At 37.4% G+C, this 20,223-nt stretch overlaps 1 protein-coding gene across 4 annotated transcripts in view; it reads left to right on the top strand.

Annotated features, from left to right (window-relative positions):
* Positions 1–20,223, top strand: part of LOC129780443 (sodium/potassium/calcium exchanger Nckx30C) — a 247,784-nt gene that overhangs the window by 191,044 nt on the left and 36,517 nt on the right. The window lies entirely within an intron of this gene.

Raw genomic sequence — 20,223 nt, 5'->3', positions numbered from 1 at the left:
GTTTATATGTCAAAAAATTATGGAAACCATTCGGAAAGATGGATAGTTGAAACGTAATTTCTTAGCAAATTTTGTATATCTACAGGGTTTTCCATTTCGGACTTCCGAAAGTATACAGCCCTGCGCTGACAACCGTTTGACATAGCTGTCAACCAAAGCATCATATCGTTAGTTGAATGTCTGCCATTTCACAATATGGATCGTTTTAGCATCGCACAACGTGTTAATTTTGTTAAATTATGCTATAAAAATGATGAAAAACCGGCAAATGTTTTTCGAGCATTACGGACGGATTTTGGTCGTCATGGACGGCCTACAGAGCACACAATCGCTAATGTAGTGCGTAAATTCGAACAAACTGGATCCGTAGCGGATATTGTGAAACCTGTGCATTATCGTAATGTGCGTTCGGCCGAAAATATTGCTGCTGTTGCTGCCAGTGTGGAGGATGACCCGAATGTTTCTATTCCACGGCGTGCTCAGCAATTGGGCTTGTCAAACACATCATTGTGGCGAATTTTGCATTTGGACTTGCACCTACATCCATATAAAGTCCAACTGGTACAAAAATTAGAGCGTGGTGACCATGGAATCCACACCTGTTCCGGATCAAGGTGTGCGAGGAAGCCCTAGGTGGACATTTGAATGATGTTGTATTTCACACATATTGGCATAAACCAAACTTTAATTTGAAATAAAAGTTTCATCGAAATTCGAATTCTAAGTGTGTTTTATTTCAATTTACTTTCGGAATTTAAAGTTGGAAAACTGTATATAAATAAAAATGATTTGGTGTCCGTTCCTCACGATTTAACTCAAGAACGGAGCAACGGATTTGAACAGTCATTATCAGGATTGATTCGTCTTAGTCTGCGTCAGGTTTATATGCCAAGAAAGTTATGAAAACCATTCGGAAAGTTGGAAAATTTGAAAGTCATTGTTTTAACAAATTTTGTATGGAAGTTGAAAAACTGGAAAGTAATTTTTAGCAAATTTGATGATTTAATTTGAACAGTCGAACAGTCAGTATCAGGTTTGATTCGTCTTTGTCTGCGTCAGGTTTATATGACTTATTTAAATGAAAATACCAATTGTTGGTGGGACGAAGTTCGCCGGGTTAGGCAGTGACTAATAAAACTGAATGAAGTTTAAGAAGAAATATTTTCCGAGGTTATTTTATTCAGTTATATCCTTTCTTTAAAAAAATACCAATAACGCCTAAAAAGTGCGCAATAGCAATATTACAAAGACACTCCGTGATACCGTGCACGAGTATACGAGTTATGATTTTGCGCGCGAGTACAGGAAGGTTAACCTAACATTTCCAAAAATTGCTAAATGACCAAACCAAAATACCCATAATCGTGGAAATTTCTTCAGATCGTGGTACAATAGGTTTTTAACGCTAATGCTCGGTCGAACCTTACTAAAGGATCCTATGTTTCAAACTAACCGGGCAATCAGTGGAACACAGGTTTGGTTGCAAGAGACCGCCGATGTTGATGGCGGGCGAGAGTGCTCCTATCTATTCTATAACCACCATAGTTCTAGATATGTGCGAGCGCAAGATGATGGAAGATAGTTTTTTTCAATCAACACTCGGTCGCGCTAGAGTGTGGAAAGAGAGCGCACAAACTCTCTACAGTGCAGCGGTCAAATTCACTGGAGAGTACACTCTGATGAGCTTTTACCTGTGCGCTCTGGTGGATGCGCAAAGGTAAAAGAACAGAAGTGACCTTGCGCTGTGGTTCGTTCAAAAAAGTGAACCGAGGTGAAACATGTGTGTAGGTTATATGTCGAATAAGGTTGCACTCTTCGGTTCACTCTTCAGTACACTCTTCAGTGCACTCTTCAGTGCACTCTTCAGTACATTCTTCAGTGCACTCTTCAGTGCAGTCTTCAGTGTACTCCTCAGTGTAGCAGCGCGCTTCAGTGCTGGACACAGGTTTTCGCACACTCGAACTTCCAAGAGTAAAGAGAGAGTAAGAGAGTGTGTCTCACTCGCACCAAGATTTCTCCTAACTAGCGCACACTGGCTCTTTATACACCCATACCTCGCTTTACAGCCTAGCTATGTTTCCCAAAACGAGGCCCCAAAGCGAAAAGCCGTATAAGAAAGAATCAATTATTCTAATAAAAAAACATACAAATTCAATCGGTTTCAAATTTATTAAAAAATACATTTTTTCTGTATGTATTCCATTTAAATCAAAAATACATAAATAAGAAGTACTTATTTTTGTACATGCTACCGTGCTCCCGTGGTCGAATGGTTAGCGTCACACCTAACATGCCGGGTGTTCGGGTTCGATTTCCGTTCTGGTCGGGGGAATTTTTCGACAAAGAAATTCCTCCGACTTGCGCTGTGGTCACGCGTATTCTAGAGCTGGCCACTCAGAATGCATTCAAGGCGTGTTATTTGGCATAGGATTCTCAACTAAGTACTAATAAGAAATGAGGCAAATAATACTACGTTGAGACGGCGTAGTTTCTCTAGGAACGTTAGTGTCATTTAGGAAGAAAAAGAAGATATTTGTACATAAAATAATAACAGGCTCCTAAATCCAACAGTAATCTATAAATAAGAAAGAAACAACTTCATGTAACATAAAATATGTGTGTGTATAAAAACATGTTTTTTAAATGGCTTCAATCTGAAGACGATCAAGAAATGGTAATCTGCAGATCACTGTCGTCATTGCCTTGCTTTCTTGTCTATTTCGTTCTTCAGTGGTTTATAACAGCTAATGGCTAAGTTAATTCCTAGAGCAAAATTTGAGGAGGTTGCTTATTCCTTGATTGAAATAGAAAAAAATCTTTCGATAATATTTTTGATGTTAGCTGTTTGGATACAACAGATTCTGTCTCTTCATCAAATGCCGGTTCTGTTTGCAATTGAATGAGTTCCTCATGTGAAAGAGGTTCCCTATCAGCTTCAAGCAGATCAAGCACATAACGTTGGTTCAAACCATGAAAGACGGGATCATGTGCTAGCTCCAAAATGTTTTGCCTAATTTCAGGAAGGAAATTAACTTCTGCATCAGTACTTTTTAAACATTCTGGCCATATTTTAATTCCAAACATGGTTCATTATTGTCAATATTAATTTCCTCCATGATTCACTGATGCTATCAACGGCATCCTTGATATTATGGTTTTCCCAAAATGTTTCAATTGAAGATTTACCATCGGTTTCCCTTATAAGATATCGGAAATTTTGGCGTAGGTTCTTGTATGGCGTTAACGTTCCCTGTGGAACTTTTGCCGTCTCAACATATGCATTAACTAGCGTCATTCATTAATACTTAGTTGAGATTTCTTAAGCCAAATAACACGCCTTGAATGTATTCCGAGGGGCAAGCTCTAGAATACGCGTGACCACAGTGCAAGTCGGAGGAAATTTCTTTGACGAAAAATCCTCCGGCCAGAACGGGAATCGGGCCCGAACACCCGGCATGATAATGTGAGACGCTAACCACTCGGCCACGGGTGCACCCTACACTAATGGCGTAGGTAATATGCCTTAAAATGGCTATTGCACTCTGATCCATTGGCTTTTTTTTGTCAGAAAAAAAAATCAATACACACAATACAGTACAGTCTGAAATGTTAACTGGTGAAAGGTATCGGCTACAATTGAAGCGACTGAACTTAGAACTCCGTAAGTAAAAACGACTGGAATGGGAGAATAGACACGACAAGAATCTAGGAAGAGTAAACTGAGAGGTTCTACATTACCCGTCATATTCCATAAATGTTGCTCCCTCAAATTACTATTTGTTCTGGTCCGTGATGTTGGACTTCTCGGATGAACGGCTGGGACCTTATGATGAAATTAACATTTTTCTTGATTACTGAATCGCTTCAAAACAATCGACTTCTACCAGCGACGGATCCGTGTATTACCTGAAATAGGGGCCAAAGCTTCCGATGGAGCATACTTCAAATAAAGTTGCAGTAAGGTGCATGTTTCAAACTAATACATGTTTATCAAAAAAAATAGTAAAATCATAATGGTACACCTAATACACTACGTTTCATAACTATACAACCACTCAATTTTTCTGAGTTTCCAGAGATATGCAAGAAGTCGGCTGAATTGAAGTATATAGTGAAGAATACAATAATTATCTTCATTTATGAAACTGGCCATTTGAACTTTATTGTTGTGTTCAGGCGCGAAACATTAAAAAACTAAAATTTCACTGTTTCAGAATCAAATGGAAAAACTCTCACTTGTTCACAAAATCAACGTCAAATTCACATGAATTACAATTAGTTTTTAAATCGTAGGCCATCTTTAGATCTTAATCAGTTCAAATAACCCATTCGTGGTTGTCTCGACCAAGCTGCGCCATGTTGTCGTGTGTAACTCGTTCTACGCACAGAATACAGTTCGTTTAAACTCTTCAAATCAATCATACTGCTTGTAAGCTGCATCTACTATTCGTACGATCAATCCTCATGAATTCTTGATATAGTTTTAATCTCGTAAACAAGCTGACCAGTTCAGAATCTGAAGCCCCTATTCATTAAACTATGCCTTGAATTTCCGGATTTAATGAATTGATGCCAAATTACCCAATTATCATGGTGTTTTTGATGCAAAAACAGAATTAAATGATTCTAAAGTACTTCATTGCACTTCTGACTGTGCATTCGTGTTGATGGAAAGCTATCTGAAAATAACCTTTTTGAAAATATTTTCCTCAAACCATCAAACTGCCGCCTGCAAAGTTACGAGTTGAAAAATTACATGACACGTTCCGTAAGTTCTTCCACTACGAAGAAATTCTATTCAAGTTGAATTTCTTTTTATCAGAGAAGTTCCCCTGAAACAATGAAATCCATGGGATTAGCTTCCACATTAGATTTTGGACCCGCTGCTTTGGAGATGGGATTTTTATGGTTTGGGGAGAAAAAGACCTGGTTTAGATAGCTCACCATCAACACGAATGAACAGTCAGGAGTACAACGAAGTAATTCAGAATCATTTACCGCCTTTTTTGCATCAAAAACAATGTGATAATTGGGTAATTTAACATCAATTCATAAAATCCGGAAGGTTATGGCATGATTCAATGAATAGATGCTTTCGATTCTGGCTTGTTTACTAAATCAAAACACTTTCAAGAACTTATGAGTAGTAATGGTACGAATAGTAGATACAGCTTACAAGCAGTATGAGTGATTTGAAGAGCTTAAACGAGTACCGTTCTGAATCATATTTCGGACACTTTGTTCTAATATCTTGAAATGCTTATTGCACTGATTATATAACTATAAAATTAATATCACAATTGCTTCTTTAGAGTAATCCTTCGGTCTCACTATCATTTCATATGAGAACTACATTTGAATTATAACACTTATAACACTTATATAAAAAAAATTGTAATTCATGTGCAATTGACGTTAATTTTGTAAGGAGTGAGACTTTGAGTTCAAATGGCCAATCTTGTAAATAAAGATAGTTATTATATTCTACACTATATACTTCAATTCGACTTCTTACTCGCTGGAAACTTACTGGAAACTCAGAAAAAAATAGTGGTTCTATAATTATGACACGCTATGTACACCATTTCAAACCTTCAAGTTTCTAGTTTTCACTAAGAAATTTTAAATGTTGCATCTTTCTTACTTTAAATCTTCTGTCTAGTGTATACACTGGCTATACATAGTTAAACAGTTAATTTTCTTTAAAAGAAAGTGTATGTTGTAGTAACTTGCGGAATAAGATTTCTAAATTTTAATCAGGAAAGAGAAAAGTCTGGAACGCCTGAGTTTTGGCAACACTCCACACAACAATTGTCCTGCATGATTTGGTAGGGTTCAGTTTACATTAATAACCTGCGGTATACGATTTAAACTCAAATGGACTGAATATCACAGCCATAAAACCATTTTCAAAGATTTAGAACGACTTTTTTAAAAAAATAAGTTTCAATAACAATGAACATCACTTGGGGTTGAAGTTCTATCAAAAAACATTAAATTTGTTTAAATATATTTCCAACATCCTAAATTTCAATGGAAAGTTAGCTAATCGAAAGCATGATAAATATGCTCACACGTTCTATTCGACGGTTTTATTTGCTCTCTTGCCCTGCTCAACTGATATTGTTTTCGTTGAACTCACCCCAAACTGATCCTGTCTTCTTACTCTTATATATGTCAAGATGTTGCAAAAAGTACTAATTGAAAATCAATTTACATCGCCAGTCACAGCCAGTGTTGTTTCTGTGAACAATCATCACACTGACAGACATCCCATGACCGAAATGATGTGAGTGTATTCAATGCGCCCATCGGGGAGTGTACGAAAACCGAGAAGACATTCTAGTTCGTCCCTTTCGGCGATGAACATTCTTCAGGCGTCAGATACTTTCGATGGGTGCTCTCCTGCGGTACCGTTTCCAACCCATAACAAGACAAATGCGGGACTGATAAAAAAAATGTGAAGGGAGAAACAGTATTAGAAAAGCGAATAACCGAGATATTGTATCTCGAATCCATTAGCGTGTGCTTCGTTATCGAACGGATACGGGAGGGTGGTGTGGCGCGTAGATTCCTCTAAACACGACGCAGACACTAGCTCCGAAAAGTTCGAATAAACTTTCCATCGACCAACAACACATACACAAAGAAGGTCACTTCTGACATGTTGCGTTGCGAGCAAAGCAAAAACATAAAACATAAAACAAATTTGATTGACAAAGTTGTTCGGTTGTAGTCCATAAGCTAACCAAACAAACCACGAGCTTCCAACCAGAGCGATAAATCACCGAGCATTGCTCAAGTCCTTCAAGCTCACCGATAGTCGGGGTTCTCGTGATCGTTAATGGATTAATAAGCTGAGATTTTGTTTTCGGGGACACATTTCGGTGTTGATTCCAGTGGACCACGTAAATTCTCGAGCAAGCACAATGCTCGTATATACACAGAACTATGCGTTAAAATATACAAGCTTTTGTGGCATGCGGGATACATTAATTTTAAGTGTTCTTATCGCGGAAAAAATCCGCATATTTCAGAATCGTGCACAAATACCTGTGGGGCGCCAAATGAAGAATCGGCCACCATATAATAATTCTAAGTCAAAGAGCAACTTCGGGCGAAACAATGGGCAGGTTGGCAATGGAAAAATATGTTCGCAAAGTTAGGGTTCAGACATATTTGAGTGACTCTTCTCCTACGTCACAATGTGATAACGATTGGAATAATTCATTTTGATTGAATGGTTGGGTTGAAATATTATCGATAATTATGAGTTTGTTTCGGGTCAACGCTGGTGAAAGCAGAACTCTAATCGAAAACTGTTCCATTTAGAATTTGACCGCACAAAATTTCTAATTTCTCCATGAAAATCGGTAAGAATATTTTTTATAGGATAAAAGGGGATAAAATACTTTTTTATTTTTGTGATAAAACTTTTCGCTGAATACCTCCCATCATTTTCATCACAGTAACATTTTCTGCCACATCTGCCATCTTTCTTAACCACTTTTCCAAATCACATGTAATTTAGATTGTTTTGTGACACTTCTTCAATTCACTCTTGACATTTGCCCAATATTTTTCGATGGGACGAAATTTTGGACAATTTGGTGGATTTATTCTTTTTCTTTTAATAAAATCAATATTATATGCCTTTCCAAATCATCAACTTGCGAGCGAATTTATCCGCAAAAAAAACAAATTTTAGAAAACCGATTACTCGAGGTCGATTCTAGTTTAGAAGGGTGATATATTTTTTTAGGAATAGGATGGGATATAAGCAGATTGTAACAATGTTGATGATCAAACTCAATTCATAAACCTATTCGTAAATCTATAGTCCCCTTTATTCCGCGCGGCGAATGAGGTGAGATGGCTCAAGTCACTGCATTCCCGTAAGCGAATGGCGTGACTATAGTTTGTCACTAGGTGAGGTTTGAAGTCGTTTCCTCATATGCTATCGACTCGTGTATTAAAAAGCAGTTGAAAAGTAAGGTAGCTTCCACAATGCAGCGAGTGTTTTTACATTTCAGTTTATTCTACTGTTTATAGCAAGGGGACTCGCAAAGGAAGAAAATGAGGGTATGAGGATATATGGACAATCACAAACGAAGATCGATAGCTTTAAGAAAAACATATATTTGGGACATGTGACCAAGGTCTAACCGAGCCAACACATCTCTCACCGGCACATTTGGGTTGTCTTCCTCGGGCCCGAAGAGAGTTTTCTAAATTCGATCTGGCGACTAGTTACACCTCGCACGACCAAACAACGTGCTTGGTGTCGTGATAACCTTGGCCACAAATGCACAGATTAATGCTGGCAAGATTGAAACGCAAGAATAGTGCATCTAACGAACAGTGATTGGACATGAGTCCTGAGAAGGTGCGGTTTGAGGCTAACCTTAGGGATAATTGAGTGAAACCACCGGCCCAATTCATCTTCGTGCCACTTGCGTTGCCAGTTAGCGATGGTATTTTTACGAACTAAAGAATAAAATTCATTAAAGACGATTTGACGCTGATAAATGATGCCTTCAACCGCACCCACCTTTGCTAATTAGTCACCCTTCTTCTCATTACCCGGAATTGAGCAATGAGAAGGGACCCAGACAAAGGTGATGGCATAACAGCACTCAAAATTTCTCGTATTCTCTCAAGGAAGAACGGAGAGTGCCTTTCCGGCTTTACTGAACGGATAGGACTAAGACTATCCGTTACAATGTAATAGTGTTCAACAGGTCGTGAGGCGACGCTGTCCAGCACTATAGATTGTTAACCGGTTTTACCGGTAATACCGGGTCATTTTTCATTACCGAATTACCGGTAATTTTATAATCGATAACCGGTAATTTTAATATTTACATCATAAATAATATTCGCCTTTATGCCGCTTTGAAATATTACTCTAGAATCCAAATAAGATCGAGAAATCCGACTTGCAGTGATGCGCCGATTCTACGGCCTCCGATCTTCTGTTCAAAAATAGCTGCTCGATTTCGATACTCGATGCCCTCGAACCAGTTCTGGTCGCTGTTGAACTGCTATGTCGGAAGAACTGCACCCTTTATGAAACTGACGTCGGATTGCAATTTATGCTAAAACAGCTATTCTGCTCGTGGTCGTGGCACAATTAATGATGACTTCGGCGTCTTTTATCAAACTTCACGAACTGCATTGAACAAGCAGGCATTTTAAATCGTTCGTGATTTGATTAAATTTGACGATTATGGTATAACAGGAGGGAAAAACCCATTGGAAGATGCAGAATCTGTTGAGCATAACAGGAGGGAAAAACCCATTGGAAGATGCAGAATCTGTTGAGCATCAAGGAAAAACTTGACGATTGCAGCAATCAAAGGTATCAACTTCCAGCCCAAGCCTAACGTCTATAAACGTATTGATGAAAATCCTCAGACATGTTTTCGTAAAGAGGGCATCAGAGGCATATAATGACAATTGTATTCGATGCTCTTCGTACTGTACGCCTAACATCGATGGATTCTGAACGTCCGTTTTCCTCTTCTGGAAATTTCGGTAAAGGGAAATCAGGGTAAACTCGACACCTCCTGATTTTTCCAATCAGAAGACATTTTTGGCAAATTTTCCGATGTCCCCTGTACACACTTGTCATTTTTTACGTTCCGATTCACCCTACAGCTGCGAAAGTCGCTTTACTGTCAAAATAAATCACACAATAGGACCGGTCAGCAAACAGGGGTTAGTCCATGTAAAATTTCACTAGTGGAATTTAAGTGTTTTTGTCGGAAAATTTTGGAAAATTCAATAGTTCTGTGAGCCCAATTCATCTTAGATCATTGTTCAGTGTATTTTATGAGAAGGTAGTTGGTTTTGTTGATTATCGATGATGGATTTCGAGCCCATTCGGGGTAACACCGACACCTGGTTTGTGTTCCACTGACAGGAAAAATGCGTCCTTGCTTTTTGTAGACGTCTTGTGTTTATATTGGGAAGACAAAACGACAGAACTGGATTGATAAAACAGCTAAAATCAACGTTGAACAGGGCTTGTCGACAAAAAAGCCTGGAAGAGCTACAACGCTCATCGGCACAACCCCCGTGGTTGCTCACCCAGGTTGGAATCAAAACTCTCGTGTTTACTCCGGACCAGGAGTAGGAATTTGTCCATTACCTGCTTATTGTAACAAGTTTCCATTCGTTTCTCTAAAGGTTTTAGCCCGACAGGGTGTCGATTTCACCCGCACTTTCATTTATTTCACATAAAAACATCAGTTTTTGTATTCTATCAAAATTCGAGTACTACTCAAAAAATAATCAGAATAGTAGAATAGTTTATGAATAGTTGAAGAGAAGTTCTGTAATGATTTGAAGTCGGAGGAACATGGAAGGTCTTGGAAATATGTGGAAATTCTTAGGATGTCGGTTTTGCTCAGATTTCCCCTAATGAGATCCGATTTAGATTAGAAGAAGAATTATTTGTGTTCCTTAGTATTAATTTAAACAACAAACTAAGTTGCAAAATCCTACAAAATGTTTTCTTGCAAGCCAATCATTATCAATAAAAGCTGTTTCTTCAAGAAAATGGTTTTGTTTCAAAGTATTGTTTTACCGGTAATTTACCGGTTTTACCGGTAATGAAATTTTCATCACTGAATAACTGGTTCTTGAAATTTTCGCACGATAATGCAATCCCTATCCAGCACCCAGTGAATCGCTGTCAATTCAGCAATATACACTGAGCAAGGATACTGAAGACTGTTGAACACTCCAAATCCTGCACTCCAAACTGGTTCATAGAGGGCCTATTGTTAAATACATATTATCACAATTGATATGCCCATACTTTGCATCGAAGATCGTTGGAACGAACTCCGATCGATGATAATCTGGTATTCCACGATGACCAAAACTTGGTCGTACAGTTTCCTTGCATGGTTTTTGTCAACCAGGTTTTGTTTGAGCGTCCTAATGAGGTGTTTGTTGACATGGTACGGCCAAAATTTTTTCTTCGCATATAGATTCACCGAACTGTACTGCGCTCCGCTTCGTCAAATCACGTCCATATATCCTAAGATTATTCCGAACTGCCCTGATGTTCTTCTCTCGGTTTCCGGTCATATGTTCCATTTCTACGCGTTATTGCGAAACTGGGCGACACGGACAAGAATTTTATAGGATTCGATTTGTTGGTGGACACAGCTGTGTTCGGAATCTATTACCGAGCGCCAAAGCGTCAAAGTCTAATTACTGTTTCAATAAAATCTCACTTGAAAATATGATTTTATTTTATAGAATCGATCAGATTCGATCAGAACAGAAATGAACGATTCTATCTGCCCAACCTCGACTGCCGTCGGTTTCCCGCGCAACGGGTGAGAGAAAGATAGATAACAGAAATAGTGACTGATTAGAACTAGATTTAAGGTTCAAGATAGCTATAATACCTTTTGGCTAATTATCCAAAATAGTGTTTTCAATATTATCAATATTCTAAGAGTTGATCCCCGATACTACGGTTCTCAAATTTTCGAAGATGTGAAAATCAAAATCTGGAAAATTTGGACTAGAAGTTACTATTGTACTTATGTTGACTTGCCTGGAATGTTCAACTGAACACTTACCTGAACCACTTAACTATCTATTTACCTGGAGATACGCTTTTGTGGTACCTGGAAGGAAAACAAAATTTTAAATGATTTGTGGAAAACTATGATGGAAGGATAATTGGTATAATTCAGCTTACGAACCACTGTAACCTAACAAAAGGAATTGCAGTTACAGACATTTTAAAATCACTATGCAAAAGATGTCTGACGGAAAAGTTGTATCCATTTTTATTGAACCAGAATTATCCCAGCGTATCACCGTTCAATAACCAGTCAAATGTTTCTATCCACCATATAATTCAATTAGTGCCATTAGAAAAAAGTTTCCCTCCTGATGAATGCTAGAATTATAAAATAACATTGCCAAATTGTCTCGAAAGAGTTTCTTAATCATATTGCATCAAGACTAGTTCAACTTTTTCAGTTCACTTCTATGAGTTTGACTCATTATGGTTTTCGTCTTGTACTGGAATGAGTATGGATGGAACATAGTTGAATGATACCCTGATAGCTCAGACGCTATGAATTCCTAAACCACCCTAGTACCACTTAAATTTATCCTTGGCGAAATTTCTGTTTGGAAACTTTGCCGATCGAGGACAAGATTTTGTCAGCCAGTTCCACTTTCTACCAGCCCTTTTCTCAACCTTCGAAGCAATTATGGATATTGTACTGGAAGGACCTCCAGTTCCTTCAGCGATTCCGCGACTATGTCATCGATTTCTCGAATCGATGATCCTGAGCTTTGAGAAAACGTTTCTCATCGATCGCTTCGCTGAGATATAATACAGTGCATCCAAAAGAAATGATTAGGTTTAACGAAAGCACATAGCGGCCATCTTGAAAATTGGCTGCGTAAAAGATGCAACGCAAGTTCGATTTCCATAGAAAAGCGTTTTTGTGGTTAAGACGCATTTCTGACTTAACGGTTATGTTTGCACACATTGTGATGTCCAATCGAATCGTAGAGCTCTACGATAGTTTTAATTAGATTAATAGAAAAAAATAAGCTCGACATGCATTTTTGGAAGAAAACTCCCAAAAAACACTTCCTTTTTTGTTTTTACCTCTAAAATGGTAATAAATTCCACAAATTGAAATATTTTACAACTTTATTTTATATCAAATGTTGTCATGTGAAAGCCATAAGATCGTTTTAAGTAGAATACTTTTTGGATCAGAGTTAGTTTAACAGTTTGGTCTAAAGGAAAGTTCAACAACTCTGTCATGGTTGAGATTTGCATAGAACTTCCTTTCGTCAAATATGATCCTTTACTATACTGACACTAGTGTATGACTAACCATGTATCCAGAAATTCTGGACCAGAATGCGTCTGATTCAATAATTTCATTAACAAAACATCGTGATTCTCCATTAGATCATTTTTTCATTTTCATGGAGAAAAGTGGCTTTTCATTACAAATTTTCAATAACCATTGAAATAGCGTAAATAGCGTACCGATAGGGGTGAGATTGGGTCATGGGGGTAAGATTGGGTGAGATTGACAAATATTGCGAATATTTTCGAAAGCTGTGAACCGTATAATAGGGGGCATATTTTCATTATTTCCAATGTATAACAATTAACTGTGTTATTGTTCAATAATTCATCTTTTTTCCCGTTTTTGACCCAATCTCACCCCCAAGACTCATTCCCACCCCCGTCTACGGTAACTGAATTGGAATCAAAAGCATCGAAGTAACGGTAAAAAAAATAGCGCGTCTCCATAGTTTGGTCCGTCTGGTGGGGAATCACGATTTTGAACAAAACCAGGTCAGCATAGAACAATTTTCAAAACACTACAGTGATGCTTCTGAATCCGGACGATTTTTAATTCGGACACTTTTTCATTACATTTAATATTATGCCAAAACCATGACATTTTTTGCATGTTGAATTAATGTGACTGATAGTTACTATTGTGTCAATTTAGTTTAGTGTCAAACATAGTAGCTGTTAAAAAAAATGTCAAAAATCAAAAATCAATGTGGATTTCACGAACCCATGCCCGGAATAAAAAGCACATTCAGAAAATGATTTTAAATCCGGACGGTCAAAAGTTGACGATTAAATTTCTCATTGAAAGAGTTGCATAAGGGTATGTTAGAAGCCTTAGTATGGAGTATGGAGTGTGGAGCAAAGATTTTCGATCCGGGAAACCACAAAACTCTTCGGTATACAGTATACAGGGTCGATTATATGACCCGTTTGTATGTATAGGAGAAGTGTGTAATACGCATCCCCTAAGCGAGAATGGATTTATCTTGACCGTGATCTTAAAATTTAAGGTAACAACTACGTCAGTACGTAGATTAGTTAACCCTCAGTCATCTGTATTCGTTCTGTATTTTAGATACTGAATAACAAAAGTGCTACGAATCTTATTTTGTAAGGCGCCCAAATTTTAGATTTCCAATCATACGTTGTTAAATGGCCCAGCATAAGTATAATATGCCCATGAGTTGTTTCTCTCAGATACTATAAAGCTCAGAGAAACAGCTTGTATGAATGAGAGATTCCATCAATCTATTCCCTTCATGCCCACCAGCGAAGAGAAGGAACCGTTCCTCCGGTGAGTATTCATGCATTAATTCTCCAGTCCGCGCTCTTGTTCTCCTGCATTCTCTGAGCACATAATATAGATGCCAGATGTGAAGACATGTTTTCGTTTTGAAGACATTTAATTTTGTGAAAACATACTGAGATCATTTCAAAGTATGTGAAAAAAATTGTTCGTGTGATTTATCGAACATGCTTTAAAAATATCATGATGGTTTGCTCATTTTTGTTCATTATGATTACATTTGAGGAATATATTCGTGCCATGCAGAGATATTTTGAAAAATCATCTGGCATCCCTCACATACAAGCTATTTCTCTCGTGAGAATGTTTACGTCCGAAAGCGAGCAAATTGCCCCGATCGAGGGTATGCCACACTGCCCGATGGTAAGCTGATGCGGAAAATATCCAATTGAGAAGGAAATGGATCATTCCTTACCATTTTCTTCACTGGGATATTCACTGGGAACTCGACTCAATAAATATGACCCACAGTTATCGCCTCTGAATCGGTTTCAAGCAACAAAAACCTTATAGAAATGATGTAGGAAATTACATCGAAAATTTCTTCCAAAGAAAATTATTTTTTTTAAAGCATGTTACAAATGTAAAACTTGCATAATAGGATTCTATCATTGACTAGCATGATTGCCTATATTCATTGCATTTCTATTCTTGCTGGTTTACGAGAAAATCAGGCGGGTCAAATTGCCCGGCAGGCGCGTTTTAGACACATCTCCTCTACGTGGGTTGCTACGTCCTGTTGACCGACTGATCTAAAATTTGGAACACACCTTTATCTCTGCAGTTATTATAAAACTGCGTATATAATGATCTTGAAAACCCAGAATGGCGGCCGCTACAATTGGTTGACTTCATATTTTCTCTAAACCCCATCAATATGGGTATCAAACGAAAGGGCTTGACTAGTAGAACACAGTTATCTATTAAAAATTCAAATCCATAATGGCCGCCAGCACAAAATGGCGGCCAAATATTTTTTCCAAACCTTATCAATATGAGTATCAAATGAAAGGGCTTGATTAGTAGAATACAATTATTGATGTAAAATAGGTAAATCCAAGATATCGGCCGCTACAAAATGGTGGATAACACATTTTCTCATAACCCCATATGGGTATCAAACAAAAGGGATTGACTAGTAGAACACAGTTATCTATGAAAAATTCAAATCTAAAATGGCCGCCACCACAAAATGGCGCCATATATATTTTCTTCTACACTTTTCTGATGAAAAATGTAAATTCAAGATGGCGGCCGCTACACAATGATAAAATACATATTTCTTTGAACTCCATCAATATGGGTATCAAACGAAAGGGATTGACTAGTAAAAAACAGTTATTTATAAAAAAATACATATCCAAAATGGCCGCCACCACAAAATAGTGCCATATATTTTTTTTAAAACTGCATCAACATGTGTATCAAATGAAAGGGTTTGACTATGACACAGTTATTTATGAAAAACTTGGATTTACATTTTTCATGAATTACTGTATTCTACGAATCAAGCCCTTTCATTTGATACCCCTATTGATAGTATTTTGAAAATATATGTATATGGTGCCATCTTGTAGTGGTCATCTTGTGGAAATACAATAAATAATCGAATTAATAAAAAAAAACTTTTGTACCAAACGTGTTTCCATTTAGTCCCGCTACTTATGATGCACCCGTTAATAAGTTCTACAATAATTTTTAAATAATTTCTCTCAAAGAATTGCGAAGAAAACACGTGTCCGGATTTAAAAGCAATAGTGTCCGGATTTCAAAGCATGACTAAAAAAGTGTCCGGATTTTAAATCACCACACGATGAAAGAAATTTTCGAATTTTGAACATGATTTTGTGGAATTCTGTGATTCACAACTTAGATGAAGGCCTTCTAATTCTATAGGAACGCTAAGTGTTCATGCTATGATATGTCTATTTTTTTAGTAGTTGAAGTTATATTCGTAAGGGCTTAAGGGTCCGGATTTCGAAGCATTACTATATATACTTCTATGCGATAATGATTTTAAAGTTAAAATACTTTATAAATAAAAACAGAAACATAACTTCAAAGATAACTGTGATCAATACACGTTGTTTAGAATATTCAGATGTTTCTTTTCTGCAGCATCCATTAGTATTTCGTAACCCAAATGAAATTTCCTCCGATAAATATTTTTAGATGATTTTCATTAGAAAATTTTAGTTTCCAAGACTGACACTTGAAACCAAATTATCAAGTTATTAATGTATATATCCTCGTCATGCTTTATTAATAATTTCGTTCCTTATTATTAAGTAAATGATGGAATGCTAACGTGCAATAAAAATGAATTTCTTCAGTGATATAATAAAAATAAAAAAATAAAAATATTTAAAGAAATTCAGTATTTTTAATATAACGGTTATTCTTCAAAAAAAAGCCAGTGAATGTTGGCAAAAAGGCCGTGCTCAGCAGTAAGGCGCAACTTGGTGGAGATACTCTCACAAGAGCACTGGACGGCACTGACATCCATCTTCCGGATTCTATTCCGGATCCTCGTGGTCAGCTGCTTGATGTCCGTGGCCCGCCAATTATTCTTGTACACCAGGGCACTGAGGGAGCCGAAAAAATCCTCGATCGGATGGCTTTGGGGCAAGTTGATCGGGTTCCTTCGATGCTCCTCTAAGAACGTACTCAGAATCCAGAACCCAGGCACTCCTCCTGGCACACCTTCTGGTTGATGGCAAGTCCGATCGGTTTGTTAAACCAGTGATGGTATAGCACCGGTCATCGTCGGGAATGTGGGACTTTTTTCCTCCAGCAGGAACGACGTCCCGTAACGTAATTCTTCGTCATCCACCGGCACTGAGATTTCAAGGTCACTATCTGCTCGTCCGTGTACTCTGGGGACCTAGTCTTCTTCCGACAGACGAAGCCCTTCTGCTTGAGGGTTCACGCAAACTCGTACCGTCCCTGTTGTCGAACAGCTTATTTTTCGTCATGATCTTCGCCGGACGGCCACTACCGGTCTTCCGCTCGACGTTCCGGGTTGCCAGTATCCGGTAAACAGTGGTCACCGGCACATTTTCGTTCCGAAAGTGGTCTACTGTAAACTTTTTCCTTGACTTTCACGCGTTTCAAAGAACCGTACAACGCGCTCGCGAAGTGCTTGTTGTTTCGACGCCATCTTTGATCGTACTGACAACACCCGAGCGAAAAGAAACGAGCAACCCGTTTCTAGGGATCCCAGAGAGCAATTCTCTCGATGAGAAAAAAATTCACGCTCTTTACTTTTTTTACAGAAAAGTATCAAAGTATTATCAGTTGGTTCAGCACGTCAATTTTTGAGGTGATCTTTAGATCGATCCATTTTGTTCATAATAATTATAACGGAATGCTGGGTAGTCAGATTGTGTCATTCATCAGGGTATCGTATTTTGTTGTATTTCGGTCGTTTATCTCTTAATGCTCGGCTCAAACAGTTAAATTATCTGAATCTGGCACTAAATCCAGTCTATAGCTCATCATAGAATATTGTTCGCAAAGCTTTCTTCATAAAAAAAATACATTAGCCATAAACCCATGATTTGTCACCAGTTATGATTAGCAAGACAAAAACCCGGTTTTTGATTTGAGATAAATTAATATAAAAGGTAAATAAGACACATAATCGTTATAAGAATAACCGAAATTTATACAAAAAAGGAATAGCCATGTTTAGTATTCAAAATCCCCTAACTAGTATGCTTCAAAGTAGTTTCGTCGGCTGCGACGCTCTAGTGTCAGCGTTTGATCCACTCCTCAAAGGCTTTCCGAGAATGTTTTTTTTTCAGTATTCTTGTCTCCAGGATCATTTTTAATAAAGCTCACGGATAAGCTGAACGCGAGCAACAAGATTCAATTCCTTGATCAAAAATATCGTAGTGACTCTCAACTGAGGATTGTTTCTCATGCAAAATACTTTGAACAGATCCGAATACTAATCGATGAATCGAATTCAAAACGGTTGAATTTGTCAACAAAAGTGAGAGACCATAACGCCACAAAAAAAAACCAAAATCGAATATAAGTAACCCACGGAAATTCAGAAGTTATAATATTTTTCAACAGACCTCGTTTACAAACCAGCAAACTTATATTTGCGGTATATTAGCATTTTGAATGCATAGTTGTTATAAATAAGCACACAATTCTGTGTAAGTACTTCTTGACAGGAATCAACATTCATATTTCACAACTGTATCTAGAGGGCATTAAATACGTACATAATTGGCAGTAGAGTAGACGTATATTTTGCCTAAAGCGATTTTTTGCAGCTATATGCTGATCACGTGCCGGATCATAATGTTCTTGGTTTTTCGGGATGATGTGATTTAACTTTTTACAGTCTGCGTACACATTTTTCAAAAAAGGAGCAAATACATAAATAAAATAAATGAAAAGTGACATAAATAAATAAAAAAAAAACTACCGAAAAAAACATTTACATAATAAACCAAGCTAACGTTCCTTGTTTCGTAGGACCATATGCAATCTTCGTGGAATGCTTGCCAGTAGTTTTTCACAAGTAGAAAATGAAATAGCACAGTACGTTTTTTGTTCGACTTCCCAGAAATATGTTTAATTCTTCATATGATTCTTCTTATCTGTCACAATCTTTCATGGGTCGTCTAAAAGGTTCAACCTGGTTTGTTTTCTATTTAGGGGTGCAATGTTAAAACGGGAGAATAATATTTTATTGAATTTTCAAAATTAATTCTGTCCTTTCGGTGGTGTTCTGGGCTCAGACGACGTATTCCGATCTTAGATATTAGATGATGAATTCAAATATATGATTTTTCAGATATTTCAGATTATTGATTATTGGTCAAAATTTCGGCTTCTAGAACCAATTTACATATTTCTCCCGAAATTTTAGATCCGTTTTCCATATTATACTCAACAGTATAAGGAGCCCCATCCAATGTAACTCCTAGAGCCTTATTCTTCTGCTACTATGGTACGAATGTTCCTGGAGAAACTTCGCCGTCCCTACGTATTATTACTTACGCCATATTTATTAGTACTTAGTTGAGATTTCAATGCCCTAATAACACGCTTTGAATGTATTCTAAGTGGCAAGCTCGAATCGGAAAAAACTCAACTATGTCGCTGTTCCTTTTCTTAGTGTTGTGTCCGCAGTTAAAAAAAGTATTATCACAGCATCCAGCATATAGAACATGCACGCATAACAGGATACTAACATAAACAAGCAGTTTATTTATTATTTTTGCTATCACCGTTCATTTTAAGATCATAGTATCCGATGTATCAACTTATTCGTGAAAAAAAAACCTGGAAAAGTAGTATCTCTAGTCTAGTAAGCGAAATAATAAACAATATGTACATTCCTTTAGAACAACCAAATTCACTAATTCATAGCTAAATTAAATTCTACACACTTTCGTCCGTTTAACACAAACAAACGGTAATATTATTTTGAGCTATGATTCAAAAAGCTGATTATGATAACACTCCATTACACAATCCATCACGTGCCATCAGCAAACACACAACTTGTATGAGCAATCACTGTCACACCCTACGATACACTTGTATATACAAAGTATTAATTGAAGTGTAGCTTGAAATAGCGCTTTGTGTCGCACCGTTAATTGCTTCAAGTTACGATAGCTGGTTGATGATGCTTACACTGCCCGGAACATACATACATAGTAGTAGCTGCTTGGTGAACAAAGGTCAAATCAAACGATGTCAACTTTACGCTCATTTCTATTTCTAGGAACGGTTCATATATATACACACAGCGCTGATAAACATTATCCTTCCCGCGTTCGTTCACTTAATGGATACTTATAAAATGCATATCGAGTGCTTGCAATCAATGTTACCATTCGATGAGCTCGTAATCTGTATTGTTGATCGTTATGCTCCGCCGTTACAAAATTTATCTGTTTTCGGTTAATGTTTGTTCGGTACGTTCGATGTCTACTCAATATATAATCGATTTGTATGTGTATATAGGCAAGCAGTATATCGTAAATATATCCGTTTCGATGTGCATCCGTTCTATTCG

This window comes from Toxorhynchites rutilus, chromosome 3 (genome assembly GCF_029784135.1).
Source record: "Toxorhynchites rutilus septentrionalis strain SRP chromosome 3, ASM2978413v1, whole genome shotgun sequence".
Lineage (NCBI taxonomy): Eukaryota > Metazoa > Arthropoda > Insecta > Diptera > Culicidae > Toxorhynchites > Toxorhynchites rutilus.
Note: the sequence above shows the minus strand (reverse complement) of the source record. Positions and strands in the feature narration are given on the sequence as shown.